Raw genomic sequence first — 26,523 nt, forward strand, 5'->3', positions numbered from 1 at the left:
TCACGTTCTTTAATGATTTTTTCTTGTCATGTTTTTATTTATGGACTCCAAATTTAAAATTCGGCCAATTGGGGCTTGTGTTAGAAATTTGTTGCAACAAATATCTTATCTCACCTATTATCTATGGTCCCCCATTCCTTGCTAGAATTGAAAATCAACTTCTCGTCCCTTATTCGACAGACTTAAATAAAAAACATTAAACTAAGCTACTGCTTGTTTTTGTTCGCTTTTCTCCTGTTTTTTTCTTATGCTGCAAATAACCCTTCCTAATTTACTAGTTTGTCGGTTTTTTTAAATGTCATGGCCCCTATATTTCTTTTTTTAACTTTTATTATTATTTTTGTGACGATTTTGACAAAATGGCGGTACGTACTTTTCCCAGTTTTATATGTATAATCAGTTTTAAACCTATTTTTTGATGTTCGTCTGTTTTTATCTTGTTTTGACTAAAAAATACGAATTCGGCCCCGACTGGGCTTGCGATAGCTATTTTTTAATAAAACTTATCGTATCCTCCCTACCTTCCAATAATTTTCACATATTTAGTCTGGTTTTTACTCTGTTCATAAATGCCCAGTACTTCCACTACCTCCAAAATTCCGGAAAATTGCCATACATTCTCTGATATCCCAAAAGAAAATTGATGTCCCCAAAAATTTTTCTTCAAAAACAATTCGCTTTTTTAAGGATCCAGCCTCCCCTCCACTGGAAAACAAGAAGAAGTTTAGAAAATATATTGAACAAGGAAATTGAGAAACATTTCCACCATTTCCAACTCGTAGGAAAAATAAAACTGCTAGTATTACTCCCCTCCCCCTTGGAAAATTTCCTGGTGGTGCTAGACCATGGAAAGTTAACTTTCCCCTCTCAGAACCAAAATTTGGATCCTTATGTACCATACCGTTTATGAAGAATTTTGAGCTTTGGATTTCTATTGTGCATAGAAAGCTAAAATTAAAATCATAAGAACAAAATTGCAGTAACCCAGTAAAAGTTGATTGAAACTTATAAAAATCATTTCAATTGACCCCCCATCCTTAATTTTCTCAAATTCCTGTTTGCCTGTTATTTCAAGGAAATTTATGGTCCTATGTCAATTCTAAGTTCTTGATCAACCTTCTTAAGACCACATGCGGACGTGCCTTGTTTGCCTCTCATTACAGGCAATCTAACAGTCTTATGTCAATTTTAAATTCTTGGTACAAATCACCGTTTTATTACTGTTTTCGTGAATTTCTCTCCTCAGAATAAATCCACTCGTAAAGCATTAAAAAAAGAAGTACCAAAACATAATGTCAAAGAATCCATTCTTATTAACACTAAATAATAGTGTTGAAATAACTGTCAGATAAAGGAAGCCAAGAATCATTGAGAAACTATTTTGGCATCCACACCACATCTTACGTCCCCTCTCTCTTAGCAAAACAACATCAACACATAGTTTTCTATTATTTCTAGCATTGGTTCCACCAGGAAACGAACAAATTAATTTCTTGAAAAAACAGATGGCAGCATGATTGTGATAGAGATGCATCTATACTCCACATTTCAAAACATAATTATTGAGATTTATTTTCACATTCTGCTGTACTATAGGCGAGTACATTCAAAATTTTAGGGAGGCAGTAGGACTTTTCAATGTGGAAGAACGGACTGCCACAAAAAAAGAAGAAACATATCTTCTTGCTTTTACAGGAGTGTAGAGGAGTGGGTAATTTTTCAATGCCCTGGGGCAGCGTTACCGCCCCCCCCTTAAAAACACTATCTCTCGTGGTATATATGGGATATAAATTATCTAAATGGCACCCCAATTAAGCTGTACCTGGATACAAGTGTACTCTTTAGCTCCCCTGGCTACACTGCTGCAGGATACTAATAAAACAAAACAACCATCCATGGATTAACCATTAGTAACTGCTAAAAAGAACTGCAAAATTGTTAATGATTTTGATAGCAGTGACAGGATACTAATATTCTGACTGCACCAATAAGTGTCACAGACCAAGTGAAAAACTAATTTTTGACAAAAAAAAAACATTCTTCCTTCCTCTTTTACTTCTACTGTACCTGATGCTGAAGTAAGTCCTTCATTTCAGCATAAAAATTCAGATTTTCATTAGTTGATGCATTTCCACATCATATCTGACATATGATGTACATGAGCTTTGCTTGAACATTTAAAGAATACTTTAGCTGACTGTACCATATATTAGACTACATAACTTCATAAACCAAACAGTTTTATGTCTTCAATATTTTTCATTTAGAAAGATAAATTTACTAACAAACATAATATTTAAAACATCTTTCCAACAACCATCAAGGTATTTCATAGTCTTGTTCAAAGAAAGAAAAACTTGAAAAATGAATGAGAAAATGTTGATAAAAATTATTACAGGCATAGCACCCCCGTCCCAACTAAACCACTTCAAAGTCTTAGTGTACACATACTGCCGGATAGTCTTTTCAAGAGGTTCAGCAACCTCTTAAACCAAATTCAAATGCATGCTTATTTAGACATCAATGTCTAGACATGCTCAATTTCTACCAATTATAATTTACTTCCTCTTTTATAAGCAATCCTGATTTGTCCAAAGTGATGAAGGGTAGATACTGCTGTCTAGCTAAACAAATATGTGAACAGGGCTTTAAGTAAAGCAGCTAGTACAGATAATGTTCCTTCTTGACTACTGAAAAAAGCCCTCAAGTTCATTTCCAAGTGATAGAAATTTTCAGTATTTCCTTACTCAGACAGTCAATGATTAAAAACTCCAAAGCCTACATCAAACTAACCTTTGAAATAGGAGCAAAGGCCTGGTGATTATTTTCTAGTAGTCTAACATTGGTTATTTACCAAGCCCTGGATAGCAATTCAGAGAAAGCTCTTGAAAAATATTTATGATTGGTAGCAACCTTGCCAGTACCAGCACACCAGAATATGTTCTATAATGATGTGCCAATTATTTAGTCATGCAATCCAGTGAAAACATTTTATTAATGGATCTGGCAGATATCAGTGGCATTCTAATAGGGAACTATCATTGCAATGCTATTTATCAGTGGCATTCTAATAGATCATTGCACCTATCATTGCACCTAATTTATATGCCCAATTTATTAATTAATTGTTTAGTTTGATTAATCAGTACACAATATACCTAAACAACACATTTTACTTGTAATTGAAAGTTCTTGGGATGTGCTAAAACAAAGAATGAGTACAGTGGAGTAGATAAACTGGAAGCTCTGGGGACAAAGGTTACAACCTTCCTAATGCAAAGCATTCCTTCTTAAGACAACCCTTGTGTTGCAGTGTTGGCCTTAGGTTGCTGTGCTATAATGAGCTGTAGGTGGAGGTAAAATCTTCCTAGAAAGTTTATTTTAAGACATTATAATTTGTAATCTGGAAAAAAAAACTAGAGACCACAGAATTTGTCCTTGTCAATGGGCAGGCTTGCCAGAACTATCTTAGGGTCAATATGAGGTGATCAAAAAAGCTGCAGGTAATGCAAAGCAGGAATTTCAACCCCCAGAAAAATTTCAAGACTCAACTATGCATGGTTTCAAATATATCTGGTGTAGCCTAAAAAATAATGTCAGACAAACCTCATTTGGTCATAACACAAAATTTTTCCAGAAACTGATAAAATAGAAGTCTTTTGAACTTTTACTAGCTAAAAGAATTGTAGTACATAAATAAAACTCTTAGATGTGCATTTACAGCTTAAATTAGAACTAGCAAAGGTCTTGAATCTCCCACTTTGACTCTTTCCCTACATAAAGGCTCTAAATATCCTGTGAAGACAGGTCTCAACTTTGAGAAACAAAATCATGTTGGGCTTCTAACCTACTTCTGGTGGTTTCCAGGATTATATATGGATTCTCAGATAAATTGGATTTTTTACTTTAAAATTTAGACCCATTTTTTGGGATTGCATTTTTAATGTAATGCATAACACCAAGCTCTGCTTAGTTTTCAGCCATTGCACTTGCATTTTTTTTTCCATAATATGTTTTCATTAATTAAAAGCTAAAATTTTTCTTTGCAAATTTTTCACAACAATTCTTCCAACTTTAATTTTAGTTTTTCCCTCACTAAAAAAAGCCTAGAAAACACAAAGAACAATATTTAAAAAAAGGGCAACAGATTTTGTTTAGAAAATGTTGGCAGAAACTATGTTATCAAATTTATAATACATAGAACCAATAGAAGGCTATACCAAGAAAAGCAAGTTGCAATCCAAAAACAAGACAACACAAATCTGTGGTAGTAATGGTTCAGTTAATCGATTAAAATGAAAAGGATGGGTCCATGGATTAACGATTTTGGGATCTTGCACACCATTGTCTTTCTTCTCAATAAAAGCAAGCCATTACTAGCCACCTTATATTATTTGAATAGATATAATGAAAACCATACTAGGCTTTAAATTTTTAACCTCAATGAAGTCAAGAGCTTAAATAAACTTTAAGTAGTTCACCAGGTCAAATACTTTATTAAGTCCAAAAAGTCTCCAGCTTCATATGCATCATTAATTCCATTAAACAAAAAGGCAGAACAGGATAATTCTTTTCCAAACTAAATCTTACTCTTTTCAATGCAATTACTTTATTGGTTATGTACTGCTTCCTTCTATAATTTTGAAAATGGAAATAACAGATTGGCTTTGATGTAACAGGTAAACTGTAATTCTCTTCTTTATAGAGGAATTACTCCTGCAATCCTTAGTGTAACAGAAAAACTCCAAGATCCAGGGACACAATTATGAGGTATGTCAACTCAAGTAGGACATTTGTTTTCACAGTTTCAGCAAAACTACCACTAGAACTCAATTTCACCAGTACCAAAAATCCCGCCACTTCCCATTCTCAACAAATAGCTAACTCAAAAGAATTCTCATTTGCAGGCTAAAAATGAAAAGCAGATCCAGTACCTGTTGGTGTACATATGTAAGTCCATGGTTGATTAAAGAGCCTTTTTCCTTCATTCACACAGATATCCAGCTACTTTTTTAGAATCAGTGCCATCTCCATGCCTGTCACCCCTTTCTTACTTACAAATATCACTGCTACTGCAATTGCACTCCCCCTAATTGGGTCAGATATAGCACTAAGCCAAATATAGAAATTTCATTCCATTATTTTCTCTAAATTGCCATTATAGACCCAAATGCAGTTAAGGAATAAGCAAGAAAAAATAATGCAAACCCATAAAATCTATCAACTTTCGTATAAAAGCCAGGGCTATGTGTCCCAGGACTTTCATATATAGCCTTAATGAAGCCACCCTCTTGCCCTGATAAGGGGAAAAAGCTGAGGTGTAATTGTGAAAACATTGACAATTATATTTTGAAAGAGTAAGGAATTAATTTTAAATATTTATTTTAATTTTTTATAGCTTCTTCTGTTTCCTATTGGCAATTTCCAAAATGAAATTTACCAAAATATATAAAGAAGATGTTTTAGAGTGTTTACTTCTACCCTCTCCAAAGGGTATTAACCTATGAAGAAATTGAAATAAACTTTGTGGTATAAAAGTGAAGCTATCAGAAATAGGGACCTATAGCATAAATGAGGCCCAAAGAAAATTTTTAGGGCCTTCCAAGATAGCAATAAGTCCCTCACCTAGAATTTTAACCCAAAAGAATCAGAAAGTTCTATATGTATCATAAGGCTTCATCTGGTCTTATAAGGAGTGGAAAAGGGGCTGGACTGCAATCGTAAAAGTAGCAACCAAAATATTTATCCCATCTCTAATAGAGGTTGTTGTAATCAATTGCAATTGACTTTCATCACAGACAGCCAAGTATCACAGGCATATAGACTGCTCAAATGAGGCACAATGAAAGTGTTTTGAGCCTCAATTAATTGATCAATCCTGACTTATGTGTTCAGGATTTGTAAGTCTGTTATGTAAAATTAGAAAAATAGCCTTAATATGGCTTGATATCTTGTTAATTTAAAAGGAGTTTCACTTTCAAAAACAAGAACCAATGAAAAACACACTGAACATCCTAAATCAAACAGTTTTTCTCAAACCCTTAAGTGTCTGTGTGAATTTATATAGTACCTAAGTTTTTGTTTATTCCTGTTTATTTATTTATTCTATTTGTGGTCATGTTTTGTTTGTTGAATGGGCAATAAAATTATCTATCTATCTAATACTCTCAGCATTTGGACAGTGCTTTATCTCAGACAAATATTTTGAATATAATGCATCTTTGATTAACATGGACATTGTTGGTATTAGATGATGGGTGGGACTGGGCTTGTGAGGACTGGCTGACTATAGTCTATTACTTTTTTTATATTTATAACTTACATTTTACATTTAAAATTAAACAAAAGTTACCTTATATTCTAGCCTATCTAAATATAACAATTATATTTAATATAACATAATAATTATTAAATATAATTATTCTGCTTCACAACCATTGCCTTATATTAGATAGGCTATATCCGTGATTGAGTATGTCTATGATTTTGATACTTAAGCTGGTACTTATGTATTATCCAGAAATTACATGAGAATTGGATTGTGAAAAACTAGTCAAGCAACATCTTTAACAAGACAATTCTTTTGTCTTGCTAGGCAAACAGGGGTTTCTCACTCTGTGAACAATATTTAAACTTTAGCTTTTTTGCATGGAGGGGCAAAAAAAGGTACCTAGGTTAGGTTACATTTTTAATATATGTTATGCTTTACCCCCCCCCCCCCCCACCTGGGCTATATATTAATATGCAAATATATAGCCCAAAATTGTTTCTAAACTATTATATTTTCATCATATTTTGTTTTATTTCATTAGCATTAACCAAACTTCACTTCTTATGTGTTTTTGGATACTATGTAAGTATCCTTAAGCTTTGAGTGTTTGTCCATGATTAGCCTCCAATGTTGATTATCAGTATTTTTATGATTGCAAGTTCTGTATATGGTTAAAATACTCAAGCTAATCCCACATTTATTATGAAAATTTGTGGTAGGGTGGCATGATTTTATGCAGATTTAACTGTTGAACTAATGACAGGTTGTCTAATTACCTACTGAGCATCTACCTGAATTTTTAGGATGAAGTATTTTACCATCTAAGTATCACAACAAAAAGTATGGGTAATTATTGCAGTATCTCTACTCTCCAGAAGGAAATATGCTTAAAAAGGGCACTTGTGTAAAAAGCAGTAAGTGTGTAATAAAAGACAGCATCAAAATGTCAAACATGCTATTGATAAACAGGTTTCCACTGACTAGTGAGGTATAAACAAATGGTTTCTCACTTGGGGAACTATATTTAGACTTTAGTTTTTTGGGGTTTAGAGGGAATAAAAGACCCCTCGGTATTTAATATATACTATGCTTTACCCCCCCCCCCCTAATGTGCAAATATGTAGCCTACTTTTATTCTATTTTCATCCTATTTTGCTTTATTTCATTAGCATTAATGAAACTTTACTTCTTATGCACTTACCACTTTCTACACAAGTACCATAAAAAGTTTTTACTCTATAATATACAAAAAAAATACTCAACAGATTCTTTAGGCACAAACCACTTTTATTCACTTAGCCTATTTATTTGAATAAATGATTTTTTCTAATATATCTTCTGCTGGCTAAGTTACTTCTTAAGAAGTTAAGAAGAAGTTTAAGTTACTTCTTTGAGTGGCTACAGAAATAAGATACCTTGAAGGCCCCTTTGAGGGCTCAAGATGCAATTAGCACCAGAAGCTATTATTGAACTGTGAAAGAGCATATAAAAGGCATCAAATGACATGTTCACTTTCATCCTAGCTAAATTATATGGTAAACTAGAAAATTACCCAAAGTTAACATCATTGTTCTATGTGGCAGAAAAATGGCGTTTTTTTTTAACTTTTTGTTAAATTCAGTGATCTGTAAGATCTTAGAACAATGATGAACTAAAGAATGGTAATATGTGCATAAAGATGTAAGATCTTAGTGCTAACAAATAGGGTTTTCATTTCTAAATTACTTTAATCTAATCACAGGCTAGCCTGGGCTTTGCAATGGTCTAGCTCTTAGCTTAAATTAAGTCACTTAGGCCTATCTTCTCAGTCTGGAATTTACCTCTGTTTGATTAATTGCATAATAATTGATGGCAAGATGATCATCTGATAAATAGAAATCCTGCATAGCTGATTATAAATTAAAACTTCCTTTTCTCAGTCAATGTAGGCTACATTCCATGAGTTATATGTGGGACCATCAGGGGGCATGAGAGGTTTTATAGAGAATCTGTTGAATGTAACTATTGTGCATAGGTAAATTTTTGGATAGGGTTTATATCAACAGACTAATGAGATAGATAAAAAAAAAAACATACCACTAGCATCAGAATTTCCTCCTAAGTCCAAATATAACACTCATTTTGGTAAATTTTTACCAAATCATATTATTGACTTACAAATAAAGTGAATATACCACTTGATGCCCTTTTTTATGCTCTTTCCAAATATAATAATCATTTTTGTTGGAAATGAATTTTACCCCCACCCCTATATACCATTTCAGGGTATAATATAATATAATATAATATATATTGAAAACCCGTTGTATACAATAAATGTACAATGACAGAGCATACAAAAATACGAAAAGAGGAAACAAAATCATAATAATAACAACAAAAGCAACAACTTCTTAAATAGTATACAAAATAGTATGAAAAGTGGAAACTGAAAGATAGCATACTCAAAGATTACAACAGAAACAACAACTTCTTTGAAAATAGCAACAAAGACAACAACTTTTTAAAGGAGAAAAAAAAAAGAAGAAATAAATAAAAAGGGAAACAAGAGGGAAAATTAAACAAGCAGACTTGCCCACTCGTGCTTTAGAATTGCTGTTTTTGTTTTTTGCCAGCTAATAAGTGTCTCAACAGCTAGATTTGGGTCCGCTAGGTTATAGCGCTGAATCAGAAAACTATTTTTTGTCCAAGGTTGCAATTTTAGTAGGTACTTTGCAAAACAGAAAAATATAGAGCGGATTTTAGACTTTTCACAGTTTGCCAATAAATTCCAGAAAGGGGTCACATATAATATATGTGGCAGATATATAGGGGTGGGGGTAAAATTCATTTCTAACAAAAATGATTATTATATTTGGAAAGAGCATAAAAAAGCATCAAGTAGTATATTCACTTTATTTATAAGTCAATAATATGATTTGGTAAAAATTTAGGTATAAATTTAGAATTGGTACTGTTGACAAGGAGACATGTTAAGAAAACAATTCTTACTTTAAAATATGTATAATGATCCTAGGTAACATATTATCCAAGGGGAAAACCTTTATCATCAATTCTTTCCTCTAAAAATTCTTCTTTTTCTAGCTTAAAAGAAAACATTACAATAAACCTTCATGCTAAGATGCAATGCATAAATCTGTTGAAATTGCTCCTATGACTATGAATTGCCAAATAAGTTGTTCTATAGATAGCATTCATCCCAGTCACTGTTATCTGGTTTTTTTTTAATGAGCAATGGCAAAATTACAAAATGTGCACAGAATTGAAAAGAAATGAATATAAAAACTTAACCTATACTATATACTCTGTATGTATATGTATATTTATATTAATATTTGTATTTTTGCCACTGTTTTATTAATATTCTGTATTTCCACCACTACTCAGTACAAAAAAAAAACAGAATTAACAATGACTAAGATGAATACTATCTATTGAACAACTTATTTGGCAATTTCAAGATTTACACATTGCATCTTAGTATGGAGGTTTATTGTAATTTTTTTTTTCTTTTAAGCTGGAAAAAGAAGGATTTTTAGAGGAAAGACTTAATGATAAAGGTTCTCCCCTTGGATAATATGTTAACTAGGATCATTATACATATTTTAAAGCAAGAATTGTTTTCTTAACATGTCTCCTTATCAGCAGTACCAATTCTAAATTTTTACCAAAATTTACCCTCAGCTCTGTCACAATTCATTTTCAAAATTACTTCTAAGCTTCTTTAAGTTTCTTCAATTTTACCCCCAACCCCCCAAATTTGCAGATATATACTTTACCCCCAACCCCCCTAATGTGCAAATATATATCCCAAATTATATAGGCTATTTCAAATGCATTCTGCAGCCTGCCCCTGTTTTTATAGTTGTTGTCACAAACCCCTCTAATGCGTAAATATATAGCCCAAATTACATAGGCCTATTTCAAATGCATTCTGCTGCCTGTCTCTATTTTTCTTGTTCTTGTTTTGTCACAGTTGATTGAATTTACAGGTACATGGGTTGAAACAAGAGAGAATTTTGCAGCAGAAATGAGTGTTATATTTGGACTCAGGATGAAATTCTGATGCTAACAGTATGTTTTTTCTTTATCTATCTGATCAGTGTGTTAATATAAACCTTATCTGGTTTAAACTAGCCTAGGCCTAGCTACACTAGAATTTGAAATGCAACAATAGGCTAGCCTATAGCCTATAAAAAGAGGCTACCTAACTTAAAATAAAATTTCAAATAATTCAGATAATATTATTGAAAATAATGACGGAATTTGGTTCAATCTGAGTTTTCAAATTTTGCAAAGTTGGATCAGGCAAATTCTATGAAAAATCCAGACATTGGATAGCTCATTAACAATACAAATATAGAATTTGATAAGGCCAACTGATACTTAATGACATAGATGCGTTACATAAATCTCAAATTACTTACGAATTTTGACAGTTTATCACACACAAATTTGAATAAATTTCCAAAATATTTTTTTCAGACATTAGAAAGTCCTTTTCGCCATTATCATTATCAAAACAATAACAACGGCATCTAATTGAATAATTTATTGAAGAAATGCAAGGATAGACAGCACTTGACGTAGACGATATGCATGCAAAGGTTCGAAAAAGCTCCTAAAACTATATTTTCGCTGGAAAATATCGAAAATATCCTCCTCAACTTTTTGAAGCAATCAAAGTTGAAGAATTACCACAGAACCAAATCTTGGAAGAAAATCCTTCACTGTAAACAGATACCATCCCCTTTCCACTCAAGACTACAAACAGTGCTATACTTTCGACAGAAATCAGGTGCCCTTTTTCTCAGCACTAGGCTCTTTAGCATTCGTGGATCTACCGGTTACGATGGGGATGAAGGAAGCAAGAGTTTGTTAATTTTAACATGGATACTTACCTGCCAGTCTCTTCTAGCTGTTCGCACCGTAGTAGTACCTGTTGGCTTCAAATTTAAGATGCTTTTGGTTCAGTCTTAGACGATTGGCCGAAAAGGACAATCTTTGGAAATTTGTCATCCTTCAACTGCCGAACGTGCCCTTGCCATCTCAACCTTTCTCTCATTTTAGCCCTTGAAAGTGGGATTGGGCCACATTTTCTTGCCCTGGCTACGGTTTGAAATACGGTCAGACAGTCGGGTACCCAAAACAATTCGTAAGCAATTTCTCTGGAAAACATCTAGTAAATTGTCCTCCGTTTTTTGGAGGGCCCATGCTTTGGGTTTATATTTTACCATTGTCATCACTTTAGCTTCCAATGTTCTAAGCTTGGTTCACAGAGTTATTTTCAAATTCTTCTAAACTATTTTAAGCTGTTAAAAGCTCCCTGTGCTTTGGTTACTCTACTTTTAACATCTTCACTGCTACTTTAGCATCTACTTTAGCTATATTTATATGAATATATAGTATATACAAAGGATTAAAACCACCGTCATAAATTACCCAATGGTTTTCCCTGATGGTTGTTAAAAGGTGCTACTTCTGTGGTTTTGTTCTAAAATTTATGTTGCCAATAATTATTAGCTTTACAAACCTTCAGGATTACTTACTCTTTTTTGAGAATGTAAAGCAAATTGTAAGGTCTATCGCTTCAAGTTAGAAGATTTTCCCAGGAGGTTGTGGTCTGTGGTAAAAAAAAGCAAGTCGTAGGGAGTACAGGATCTATTCTTTTGATTTTTCAATTGAAATAAACATTTCGTAGCTTAAAGTTTCAGTTACTATTGAGCCGAATTGCTTACCCCGAATTGTTTGACACAGTAAATGTGTGTGAGTTACTGTAAATCTTAACCACTGAATTATGAGTGATATAGCTAATCTTCCAGGCACTTTGACTTAAAGAGATAAAATATAACCAAAAATTATTTCAAGTTATACATAGTTTTTTTCTTTAACTTAGACAGGTTTTCCAAGGGGATTGAAAATAATTCGAGATATCAAGTATTTCGAGTTATCAAGGCTCGAGTTATAGATAATTTTTGCACCACATTGGCTAATTATGACAAAACGAGAAAAACAGCAAAGAAGAGAAAAACAAGGATAATACAAGCCAATGAAAAATATAGACTACGGTGTAAATATTTGGGTCAAGATATCCGCTTGACTGTCCTCAGTGTACGATAATAAATGAAAAATTACTAATAAAAATCCAAAGATAATATAAAAAAACCAAACCTAACACAAAAACTAAAACATGAAGGTGTACGGGTGTGCAATGATTGGTGTACGGGGGGGGGGGGGTCTCGTGACCTCTAATTACTTTTGACTCTTAAGAAGGCTGGTAGAACTTCTGATTACCAATCAAATGAATCCCCTAAGAGCTTTATATGACCATCCTTTCTATAAACACCTTATATCCCCCAGGGCATAACTTACGACCCTTGCTCTGAGGGTTGTGGGGGGGGGGTGTGTAGTCATTCTCAAAGTTATAATTTCCGGATCTTTAAACTACGCTGAACAAAATGGCTATTTCAAAATTTTGATCGGGTGTGTTTGAGAAGTATTTGACGTGAGAGAGGGGGAGCTAGTTGACCTTCATGAGCTCTTTTTGAAGTTCCTATGACATTTCTTTTTATAAGAAGTGCCCTGGTCTAAAAAATAAAACAATATATTGTGCCCACATTGCTCTTTACTTAGGCATGCTATTGCGCTGCCTATGCTATTTTGTCTTGCGATTTCAATTATACTTCACTGGAAGTGCCTATTAGACCAGGTAAGCCCCCCTAAAATTCAGCCTATGGGCGCCCATGTGTTAAGCCAAGGCGGAATCAAAACCGTCATGCTTTTGGCCTAGCTCCAAAGGTTTGTCAGTTGAGGATCTATGTTCCGACAATCTCTCCCCTATTGCTGGTGAAGCAACCGAGAGCAGGGAACCATATAAAACCAATACCCAAAAATGGGGCTTGTTTTTTCTTTGCCGCTGTTAAATAGCTTTGAATTTTGTTGGAATTTTTAAAGGTGACATCTAGGTTATGTTTTGTTAGAATTCTTTGCACTTTGTCACTGGATTTGGGAACTTCCATTTGTCACTTAGTTTTGGTTTTTTAGTTTATCTTTGGATTTTTATCAGTAATTTTTATTTTATCATCGTGCTTTGAGGACTGTCAAGCAGAGTTCTTGACCAAAATATTTGCATTGTAGTTTACGTTTTTCACTGGCTTGTATCGTCTTTTCCCTTTTTTCTGCTGTTTTCTTCGTTTTGGCTCGAGTTATCGAGAGTCCACTGTATTATTCAAATATAATGTTATAATTATAACTTAAAATTGTAATAAACACAAAGCTTAGGTCCAACGGCCGCTGAAATACACACTTTAATAAAATCAGAAAATGGAGCTCTTTAGCAGGGTTACCAAATTGACAAAATTTATGTCAAAAGGACACATTCCCAGGTGCCAGGACACAAGGCATCTTTATGATGGGCAATAAATTTATACATACATACATACAAGGACATGAAATAACGAAAACCGGCAAATTTTATAAATTGGGGCCATATGAGGACAAAAAAGGACACATTTTGTAAATTTATGACATAAAATGTAACATTTCCTAGCTGGGTATTTATTTTGGTAAAAAAAATGTCACTTTTCACCGAAGCAGTGCTTCTTCTCGTTATTATTTTTTCTTCAACATCCAGGTTTGGCCAGACATTTCGTTTTTGAAAAAATTCTCCAAGTAAGGAATTTATATGTTGATAAGATTTTCGTGCTCTCAAATTAAGCAATTTCATATGGTTTTTTTCGTTTTCATTATTTTTATGTTAACTGACCACTTTAAAAAAAGGTTTACAAATCTTCTTTTGGTAAGAAATTCAATAGGTAAAAAAGCCTCTAGTGTTTGAGATTTCAAGATGGACACATTTAGCTAAAAATAACACATTTTGAAGGATCCGAGGACACATTCATGAACCAAAAGTTGCCAACCTGCTCTTTAGTTAATTCTTCACCTTTTCTCGGATTCACAATCTTTTAATGGTATGCCCCCCCCCCCCAAAAAAAAACAAAACAGGAAAACAATAATTCAACTCCTAACGCATAAAATGTAAATCATCAATTTTTTTTTTTTTTGAGAGAAAAAGGTTTTATTAAAAAAAATACACACATTAACAACAAAACCCGAAGTTTATTAAACTTGTATGGGTACACATCACCTTTTACAAAGCCCTACCTACACAATTACTACCAGCCAGCCTTAGACCCCCCCCCCCCAAAAAAAAAGGACAAAAAATAATAAGAAGAAAATAAATAAATAAAAATAAACGAAATAAATTAATTTCTAATAATTTCACGACCTAGTTGGATACCGAAGACACAAAACTAAAAATCATTCATTCTATTCTACCTCCTCGTCGCCCTCCCAAAAAAAAAGTGTCACAATCACTTGAGAGAAAATTCGCCCAGCAAGGATTAAAACTCATATGTAGACAAACACTGTCCTTTTAATTTACAGCGAAATTTATTTAGCTCATCAATTGTTGAAATTGCCTGCGTTAATGGTTCCCGTACCCGAGGGCCAACATGTCTTATGGAAAAAACAGATCACTTTGTAATAACCTGAGGTCGCCGAACAAGTGTTGATGTTCTAGTCGAGTAATTATGAAAATTAACACCACTTGTAAACATTTCCCTAAAACACTCAGGTAATAACGCGTGTGTATATTTAAACATAAAAAGAGCATTATAAAAACGGAATAATCCAGCCATCGGTAATATATTTACTTGATTATATCTATGTCTAACAGACATATTATGATTATCTCCAGTTAAAACACGTAGGGCATTATTTTGTAAACTTCTAAGGGGACGAAGGTGAATTAAAAACGTGCTTGGACCACACAAGACAATCATATAGAAGGTATGGGTGAACAAAGGAAAAATAAAGTAATCTCATAATGACTTTCGGGAAAAAGTGCTTCAATTTCCTCATCCTCCCAACATTTCTGGCGACTTTGCCACTAACACATGAAATATGCTCTTTGAAGTTAAGGCACTCATCAACAATCACCCCTAGATACTTTGTCGAAACTTCCCGAGGCAGAATATTTTCACCTAACTGTATTTTTTTCAATCCAAGGGTAGTAATTGCTACTTCTCCCATACATTACAAAATGGGATTTTGCATGGTTTAGCTGAAGTCTGTTAACCCTCATCCCTTTCTCAATGTTTAACATGCCAATCTGAAGATTATGTATAAGCATTTGCCCCGTTTTTGCAGCAACAGTTAGATGCGTGTCATCAGCAAAATAAGGCAAAATAGATTTTGATGCTCCAGTATCACGTCATTTTAAATCAAAAGACAGTCCATTGGTAGCATTTCGCAGGTCATCAATATATATAAGAAACAGTAGTGGCCCCAAAACAGACCCTTGAGGGACACCGAATTCAACACTTTTAACTTGCGATTTAATTTCACCAGCACTGACAAACTTCTTTCTATCCCGGAGAAAAAATTCCAATAGACGATAAAACATACCTCAAAAACCACAATTCCTCAGCTTCACCAGAAAAATTCCATGGTCCACTGCATCAAAGGCTTTCACAATGTCCAAAAAAACAGATGCAACTTTCCACCCTTGGTCCAGAGCATCGTTCACAGAAGTCGTGAGAAAAAGAAGAGCTGGATCTGTCGACATTGCTTTACGGAATCCAAACTGAGTTTTACTAAAATACTTTTTATTCTCAAGAAAATCAACCATCCTGCCACTAATCAATTTTTCAAAAACTCTCGATAAAACTGGCAGCAATGAAATAGGCCTATAATCATTCGTCAAATTTTTTTCCCCGCCCTTAAAAAGCGGAACCACTCTAGCAATTTTCATAAAATCGGGAAAAACACCAACTTTTAGGCACATATTAAATAGAACACACACCTGGTCACATATTTCCGAGAAAACATACTTAAGTACACGCAATGAAAGGAAGTCAGCACCCGAAGCATTATTTCTCATGTTCCACAATCTGGTACGTAATTCACTAGCAGTTACTGGTTTCAGATATGCAGATACATCACTTTCCTCGGGTAAAAACTGGTAGTATGTTCCATCCTCAGAAAATTTTCTCGTGGAGTTCGCTATCCGTTTACCAACAATAGAAAAATGGTCACACATATTATCTACAATCGAAGCATCAGTGTTGAAATTTTCCGGTAAAACTGAACTTTTGGAAGGGCTGAGAACAGAGTAAATTACTCTCCACGTTTGCCTGGGATTACCTGCACTTTTTTTAAACTCATTTTGATAACAATTAATTCTCGCTGCTCGTAATAGGTTATTGAGTTCACAATTATATTTCTTGTATCTCACTTTCGCCTCAGGAGACACTACAGAATATTTATATAGCAGTCTTCGATTTGATATCGCCTTCATCAGTCCTCTAGTAACCCAGGGTTTTCTAGGGGTAACATGAAACGCCGGCTTTTTAATAACTGTACTACTTTCTTTTAGTAATTTAGTTATTTCTGAATACCACAATGAAAACTTTTCATTCACTTGCAGATCAGTACTTTCTAAAAAGTCAAATTGAGTGTTCTTTAATTTTCTTCTGAACATGTTAAGAGCCTCAGCACCCATTTTCAATGCAGAAATTTGTGGAGGTATATTCATAGCTGTAGTGACACCAAACTCTCTAATAACAACAAGAACACCAAAATGATCAGAAACATCCTTCAAAATAACATCAGCAAAATCATACTTCACATTAACAAATATATTATCCAGAAGTGATTCTGAGCGCAAAGTCACTCGACTACATATATTAACTGTCGGTCTTAAACCGTAACCCAACATAACATTTAAAAACTCACGAGCTCTCGGGTTTACATTTACTGAAAATAGATCAAGATTAAAGTCTCCACAAACAAAGCATGGGCGATTTAAACCTGACAACTTATCCATTTGCCACTCCAGCAAATCATTAAATTCCTGCACATTTCCAGATGGAGGTCGATAAACAACCACCACAAAGAAAAATTTTCCTGACTTACAAAGTTCAACCACCAATGATTCAAAAACCATCTCTTTATTTACACGTAGATCATTCCGTATTTTCATTTTAATATTCGTCCTGCAATATAAAGCCAATCCACCATGTAATCGTGATTCCCTATTTTGCGTCACACAATCATAACTATCAGTTTCAAGTAGACTGATTGTATGATTACGAAGCCACGTTTCATTCAATGCAAGCACATCCAACTCAGAAAACTTATATAGTTTGGTTAAAAAATTAAATGAACTAGAAAGACCTTGACAATTCAAATGGAAAATGCTCAAACTTTGCTGACCCATAATAGATTTATTTCCAATATCAACTGGAAATTCATATTTAACCACTGGAAAATCCTCCATCGTTCCTTCATCATAATCCGGATTTAAGACCCCATTCCCCAGAACATCCCAACTCAACAAATTTCTCTCAAGTTTTTTCAATCTATTATTGTCATAATCCAACTCATTTTTTCAAGACACAAGCTTAGGAGGCAAACGAGGAAACTCATAGAATGTCAAGGTTCAGAAGATCTTTCATAAAGTGGTGCTATGGATGGAGCTTGGTTAGAAACACTATTGTTGGGGTCAACACACTTCACACTATTCAACAATTTATCTTTATGATTCCCACGTGAATGAATCTGAACGTGAATGAATCAATATCAAATGGATTGTGGTCATACACGCTCTTTACTACAGAAGAATTCATTATCTTCCTCAGGAATGTTTCTACCTTGCTAAGTGTTAAATGAACCCTAGCTGAAGGAACTTGGAGCTCAGCATTGAGCTCCCTAACAAAGGGCAAGATGTATTCAGGAAAGAAATAGATCAATTTCACCTCTTAGTTCTTCAGTCCCTTCAACTAAGTATTTGCTGCTGGAATACGATATAAGATCAAGCCCTCAAAGTACAAAGAAAAGGCCTCCTGTTGCTCAAGAAGACGCTGAACTACACTTTCGAGGGCAATTCAGCGTGTCTTGCTTGGATAGAGTAAGCTGTGCTCAGCCGGTTGTGTAAATGCCTGGCTGTTAGCAAATTCCTGTCTCCTCTTTGAACTAATAGCAATAACATTCTATATATCATTTGCAAATTGGATGATAGTGAAATTCAGAACTTCATAGGTATGTGTTACACACAATGCTATTAATTGATATATTCATCAAAACACTGCAAACCATGGTAAGTTGGCTTTCAACGATTTTGCAAGCCCATTCCTGGCACCCACCATTACACTTGCATTGTTTAGCAGGATCCTCAACTGATGAATAGTGCTTTGTCTAATCTCAATATTTTTTAAGGATGATCGATGCAGGTTTTGTGCATGCCTTAGGCAAGCAGGTTTTGGCAAAAGCTTAAAGAACCAGAATCAGTTTTGCCAATTTTTCTTTTACTGTGACAAGACATCAAAAACAAATTAAATGTTGTGTTCATAACCTATTATATTTTCTTCCCTTTTCCTTTTCCTGGTCATCATTTGTTTACTTTCAGGTTTTTGTATCAAATACCACATATTTAGATCTCTTGTCAACTTGATCACTTTATTCTAAGCATCGTCTACTAATATTTTGTTCATAGAAAAACTGTTGTTTAAAGCCTTCATCTTTGAAACAATTTCATTTTCAATTTTTTTCAAATAGTTAAAAAAACATTTTAAAATATATTTCAAAATAATTATTTCTTAAATCTTAAGTCTGACTGGCCTAACATAAAAATAAGTCTTGAAACTTTAATATAGTTGTTGAGTTTGAAGTGGTAACAATGGAAACTGACGTTAGTTACAACAATAAGAAATTAGCAACGTCATCTAGTATTTGACCTTTTTATCAGCTTCAGACGTTTACTCGAACCTTTTTTATCTTTTAAATAGTTCAATACACAGGGCTGCATCCAGGAAAAAGATTTTGCGAGGGGGGGGGGGGATTTTCGTGGGGACGGGGCTTCCAAAATTACTAAAATGCATGAAATTTTTTTATGTGTATTTTTTTAAAGTTTTTACACATCGGACAAACATTCCGATGGAGGGGAAGGGGGTCAACCTTACGCCTAGATACCGTCTAGTCAATAACCCAAAATGCTACGAGTTTGTATTTTATTCTTTGAAACAAAGGGGAAAGTAAGAAATCACAAATTCTGTCTACACCAACTTCTTAAACTCAGGTTAATCTACTTAACCTACCAAGATTTTTTTCAAGCTAGCCTAGGTTCACTTCAAGTATGCTGAATTTTGACCTAAATTAATTAGCGAAAACTCATTGATTCTGATTATTGATACGAAGGAGAAATTTCCGGTTTAATCCTATAAGAAATACAAATGAATAATCTCGATTATGGAATTCATTTAAAATTTTCACCTTATTAAGTGAGGCCACCAAACGCTGCAAGTACGTTTTTATTCAGGGGAGGGGGGTTAGAAGTTTTACCCCAGTTTTGGTTCTTTGATCTCCTTTTGGTTCCTCGGAAAGCGGGGAGCAGCAACTGAAAGTCTGGGTAATGGGTGACGTCGGAAGTATTATGGCGTGGGGGATGGGAATAATCCAGAGCTGGAGACCCTTGGCAATAAGCAAATGTCCTATAAAATCAATAGGTTCAATAACCAACCGGAACGGGAACTACAAGTTAGGATGGAGGAATCCTCCCTTTTGAAAACATTTGAAAAATCCGTTCCAATTCAAAATAAATCAGTAAAATATGTGTAATTGGGGGAAATCTCTGCTTGCAAAAACATTCAGAAAACCCGTTCAAATTCAACAGTTAAGCACGTTTACTGGTCCCTTGGAGCATCTACCATAGGGCCTCCAGAAGGTTTTATGCGCTGATGATACTAACGAGCTGTAGGTACAGAGCTAACCGAGCTAATGGATTGGATTTTCGCAAATGGGTATCCATAGGCTGAATTTCAGGGGGGCATGATGAAAATACTTTATATCTTTAATTATCCGTATATACTTTATTATTTTCATTAGAGAAGACCGTATTGTACAAACACATGACGTGCATCAACCCTTCAGTGTCACAGGCTTGGCACTAGCATGGGACATCACAGTCTAGTAATGAAATGGCAAGTTTCTGCTGTCCAATTAAAAACAATGGTAATTTTTTAGCTTACTAAATTTATTTTTGAGAGAAAAAAGGTTGAAAAATCCATATGTCTGATAATTTACCCCCCGAGGGTGTTGTCGGGGGTGGTATATTGTACCACGCTGGTCTAAATTCTTAGGATTCATCGGAAGAAACGTTAATGGCGGTTTTTCTTTAAGTTTAAACGACCAATTCTAGTGTAAGTGAATATTTTTGCTGGGAAAATTCCCCCCCCCCCAAAAAAAAAATGTCGTATGTACTTTAATACCTGCTAGGGGCTGTCGTGTGTCAACCACTCAGTGTCACAGGCTCAGAAATAGCATGGAACATCACAATCTAGCAATGAAATGGCAAGTTTCTGGTGTCCAGTTAAAAAAAATAGTCATTTGTAGTTTACAAAATTTGTTTTTGAGAGAAAAAAGGTTGAAAAACCCATATGTGTGATAATTTACCCCCCGAGGGTGTTGTCGGGGGTAGAATATTGTACCACGCTGGTCTAAATTCTTAGGATTCGTTCGCAGAAACGCTAATGACAGTTTTTTCATTAAGTTTAAACGATCAATTCTAGTGTAAATGAATATTTTTGATAGAAAAAAATGCTCCCCGAAAAATGTCATATGTGCGGTAATGCCTGCTAGAGGCTGCTGTGTATCAACCATTCAGTGTCATGGGCTCGGATTTAGCATGGAACATCGCAGTCTAGCAATGAATTGGCAAGATTCCGCTGTCCAATTAAAAACAATGGTCATTTTTTAGTTTACAAAATTTATTTTTGAGAGCAAAAGGTTGAAAATGTCCTAAGGGGGATAACGGAGGCCACGTGGATGCCACGGAGGATAGTTCCGTAATACCATGGCGTTGTGGGGGTTGTGCGTTTGTACAATACGGTCTTCTCTAATGAAAATAATAAAGTATATACGGATAATTAAAGATATAAAGTATTTTCATCATGCCCCCCTGAAATTCAGCCTATGGATACCCATTTGCGAAAATCCAATCCATTAGCTCGGTTAGCTCTGTACCTACAGCTCGTTAGTATCATCAGCACATAAAACCTTCTGGAGGCCCTATGGTAGATGCTCCAAGGGACCAGTAAACGTGCTTAACTGTTGAATTTGAACGGGTTTTCTGAATGTTTTTGCAAGCAGAGATTTCCCCCAATTACACATATTTTACTGATTTATTTTGAATTGGAACGGATTTTTCAAATGTTTTCAAAAGGGAGGATTCCTCCATCCTAACTTGTAGTTCCCGTTCCGGTTGGTTATTGAACCTATTGATTTTATAGGACATTTGCTTATTGCCAAGGGTCTCCAGCTCTGGATTATTCCCATCCCCCACGCCATAATACTTCCGACGTCACCCATTACCCAGACTTTCAGTTGCTGCTCCCCGCTTTCCGAGGAACCAAAAGGAGATCAAAGAACCAAAACTGGGGCAAAACTTCTAACCCCCCCCCCCTGAATAAAAACGTACTTGCAGCGTTTGGTGGCCTCACTTAATAAGGTGAAAATTTTAAATGAATTCCATAATCGAGATTATTCATTTGTATTTCTTATAGGATTAAACCGGAAATTTCTCCTTCGTATCAATAATCAGAATCAATGAGTTTTCGCTAATTAATTTAGGTCAAAATTCAGCATACTTGAAGAGAACCTAGGCTAGCTTGAAAAAATCTTGGTAGGTTAAGTAGATTAACCTGAGTTTAAGAAGTTGGTGTAGACAGAATTTGTGATTTCTTACTTTCCCCTTTGTTTCAAAGAATAAAATACAAACTCGTAGCATTTTGGGTTATTGACTAGACGGTATCTAGGCGTAAGGTTGACCCCCTCCCCCTCCATCGGAATGTTTGTCCGATGTGTAAAAACTTTTAAAAAATACACATAAAAAAATTTCATGCATTTTAGTAATTTTGGAAGCCCCGTCCCCACGAAAATCCCCCCCCCCCCCTCGCAAAATCTTTTTCCTGGATGCATTCCTGTGTATTGAACTATTTAAAAGATAAAAAAGGTTCGAGTAAACGTCTGAAGCTGATAAAAAGGTCAAATACTAGATGACGTTGCTAATTTCTTATTGTTGTAACTAACGTCAGTTTCCATTGTTACCACTTCAAACTCAACAACTATATTAAAGTTTCAAGACTTATTTTTATGTTAGGCCAGTCAGACTTAAGATTTAAGAAATAATTATTTTGAAATATATTTTAAAATGTTTTTTTAACTATTTGAAAAAAATTGAAAATGAAATTGTTTCAAAGATGAAGGCTTTAAACAACAGTTTTTCTATGAACAAAATATTAGTAGACGATGCGCTTAGAATAAAGTGATCAAGTTGACAAGATTTAAATATGTGGTATTTGATACAAAAACCTGAAAGTAAACAAATGATGACCAGGAAAAGGAAAAGGGAAGAAAAAATATAATAAGGTTGCGAAACACAACATTTAATTTGTTTTTGATGTCTTGTCACAGTAAAAGAAAAATTGGCAAAACTGATTCTGGTTCTTTAAGCTTTTGCCAAAACCTGCTTGCCTAAGGCATGCACAAAACCTGCATCGATCATCCTTAAAAAATATTGAGACGTTTACGCAATTTAAACATCTTGTAGTCCATTTTCGCCTTTATTACTAAAAAATACATTAACAATAATCAACAATATTGTCTGGTATCATTCTCTAAGAAAACATTACAAACAATAGAGTCTAAAAATACCCTCTTTTAGAATCTCTCCTCTGCGCGTTTTGTGTCATCCATTTCACACCTGGTCATGAAAACATGGTATGTGCTTGAAACCGGACATGTGGCTGGAGTCCGGGGGTTGTGTCTTGTGACGTCATGGGAATCTAAGGTGTCGTGGAATAGATTATTTCTAGAATATATTGGCCAGAACAAAATAGTGGGAATAGCAGGCTAGTCCTGGCGCTTGAGGTTTTGTTCCATTGGAAGGAAATTGACCTTCCGTGTCCTAGCGAGCAAAAAATACAAAAGAAAAAAAAAGTTATTCCCAATAAATCTATGTATGATTACATCACCCTAAATAAATCTATTAAATCACACACGATGGCGTCATTCTCTATTTCACCTGGTCACGGGAATCCTCGGGTATCATGGGAATCTTGCCAGCTGTGTTCCCTTTAATACTGAAACAAAATTGCGTCACAACACTTGGAAACTGGGCATGTCATGGAAATCCTGCCAACTGGAAACAGGGCGTCGTGAAAATCCTATGAGAATCTCCTATGGGCGTTCTGGCAGTAATTATGCCCACACTACTTCTTTAGTCTAGCCTAAGTGTAAAACTTATGTTGTGGAATCTCATATTTTTTATTGTCAAAATCTCATTTTATTTGACCTACTGCCAAGGCCATGACTAGGGGTGGGAGGATTAGGGTTTTGAAAACCTCCGCCCACGATATTTTCCCGGCTCGTAAAAATTAACATATATATATATATATATATATATATATATATATATATATATATATATATATATATATATATATATATATATATATATATATATATATATATATATATATATATATATATATATATATATATATATTATATATATATATATATATATATATATATATATATATATATATATATATATATATATATATATATATATATATATATATGTATATATATATATAAATATATATATAATCCTCCCACCCCATAGTCGTGGCCCCTAGGCCATGACTAGGGGGTGGGTGGATTAGGGCCTTGAAAACCTCCGCCCACGATATTTTCCCGGCTCGTAAAAATTAACAATATATATATATATATATATATATATATATATATATATATATATATATATATATATATATATATATATATATATATATATATATATATATATATATATATATATATATATATATATATATATATATATATATATATATATATATATATATATATATATATATATATATATATATATATATATATATATATATATATATATATATATATATATATATATATATATATATATATATATATATATATATATATATATATATATATATATATATATATATATATATATATATATATATATATATATATATATATATATATATATATATATATATATATATATATATATATATATATATATATATATATTGTGCTAATATCGTTCTTATATGTCCTCAAGGCATAACTTAAAACCCTTGACCCGAGGGTTGTGGGGGAGTACCCTCCTCAAAAACATATTTTCTTTCTGGAAATCAACTACGCTGAACAAAATCACTATCTCAAAATTTTGATTGTATGTGTTAGGGGGAATGATGGGCGTAAGGGGGGGCTAGTTGCCCTCCAATAGCTTTCGACTATTAAATTGGGCACTAGCCCTTTGAATTTCCAATCGAATGAACTGTTTTAGAAGTTTCTATGACAACACCTTCTTTAAAAACCTTATATGCCCCCAGGGCATAACTTAAAACCTTTACCCTGAAAGCCGTGGGATAGTGTCCTCCTCAAAAACATATTTTCTATCTGGAAATCAACTACGCTGAACAAAATGGCTATCTCAAAATTTTGATTGGATATATTTTGGGAAAAGATGGGCGTGGGGGGGAGCTAGTTGCCCTCTTATCACTTTTGACCATAAAAAATGGCACTAGCCCTCTGAATTTCCAATCGAATGAGCTTTTTTTAAGTTTCTACGACAACACCTTCTATAGAAACCTTATATGCCCCCAGGGCATAACTTAAAACCCTTGCCCTGAGGGTAGTGAAGGGGCGTCCTCCTCAAAAACATATTTTCTATCTGGAAATCAGCTACGCTGAACAAAATGTCTATTTCAAAAATTTGATTGGCTGTGTTTGTGGGATTGTTTGGCGTGGGGGGGGGGGCTAGTTGCCCTCCAATCACGTTAGACTATTTAAAAGGGCACTAGCCCTTTGAATTTCCAATTGAATAAGCTTTTTTAGAAGTTTCTACGACAACACCTTCTATAAAAACCTTATATGCCCCCAGGGCATAACTTAAAACTCTTGCCCTGAAGGCTGTGGGGGAGTGTCCTCCTCAAAAGCACATTTTCTATTTGAAAATCAACTCCGCTGAACAAAATGGCTATCTCAAAATTGTGATTGGATGTGTTTGGGGAAATGATGGGCGTATTGGGCTAGTTGCCCTCCAATCACTTTCGCCAATTAAAAAGGGCACTAGCCCTTTGAATTTCCAATTGAATGAACTTTTTTAGAAGTTTCTATGGCAACAACTGCTTTAAAAACACTATATGCCCCCAGGGCATAACTTAAAACCTTTACCCTGAAAGCCGTGGGGGAGTGTCCTCCTCAAAAAGGGGAAATGATGGGTGTTGGGGGGGGGCTAGTTACCCTCCTATCACTTTCGACTATTAAAAAGGGTACTAGCCTTTTGAATTTTCAATCGAATAAGCTTTTTAGAAGTTCTTACGACAACGCCTTCCTTAAAAACCTCATATGCCCCAAGGGCATAACTTAAAACCCTTGCCCTGAAGGCCGTGGGGGAGTGTCCTCCTCAAAAACATATTTTCTATCTGGAAATCAACTACGCTGATCAAAATGTTTATCTCAAAATTATGATTGAATGTGTTTGGGGAAATGGTGGGCATGGGGGTCCAATCACTTTCAACTATTAAAAAGGGCACTAGCCCTTTCAATTTCCAATCGAATGATTCTTTTTGAAGTTTCTACGACAACGCATTCTATAAAAAGCTTATACGCCCAAGGGCATAACTTAAAACCCTTGTCCTGAGGTAGTGGGGGAGTGTCCTCCTCAAAAACATATTTTCAATCTGGAAATCAACTACGCTGAACTAAAGAGATATCTCAAAATCTTTATTGGATGTGTTTGATGGAATGATGGGCATGGGGGGGCTAGTTGCCCCCCCAGTCAGTTTCGACTATCAAAAAGGGCACTAGAACTCTCAATTTCCCATCGAATAAGCCCCTTTTGAAGTTTCTACGACAACCCCTTCCATATGAAGTGCCCTCTAAAGGAAAAAAACAAAAGTATCCTCTTCAAAAACATATTTTCTATCTTGAAATTATTACGCTGAACAAAACAACTATCTCAAGATTTTGATTGGATGTGTCTGGGGAAATGATGAGCGGGGGGGGGGGCTATTTGCCATCCATTCACTTTAAACTATTAAAAAGGGTACTAGCCCTTCAAATTTTCTATCAAA

The 26,523-nt window shown here is 34.5% G+C and overlaps 1 protein-coding gene across 3 annotated transcripts in view; it reads right to left on the minus strand.

Moving 5' to 3' along the window:
* LOC148948416 (uncharacterized) overlaps window positions 1-10,770 on the minus strand; it is a 121,719-nt gene extending 110,949 nt beyond the window's left edge. For all 3 annotated transcript variants that reach the window (XM_089094342.1, XM_089094341.1, XM_089094336.1), the window contains exon 1: window positions 10,699-10,770. The gene's annotated coding sequence lies outside the window, so the exon portion shown is untranslated. The remainder of the gene's footprint in view (window positions 1-10,698) is intronic.
* Window positions 10,771-26,523: the final 15,753 nt, after the last annotated feature.

The sequence above is a fragment of the Artemia sp. Qi Xiang Cuo genome, chromosome 9, assembly GCF_049724085.1.
Source record: "Artemia sp. Qi Xiang Cuo chromosome 9, ASM4972408v1, whole genome shotgun sequence".
In the NCBI taxonomy this organism is placed as follows: domain Eukaryota; kingdom Metazoa; phylum Arthropoda; class Branchiopoda; order Anostraca; family Artemiidae; genus Artemia; species Artemia sp. Qi Xiang Cuo.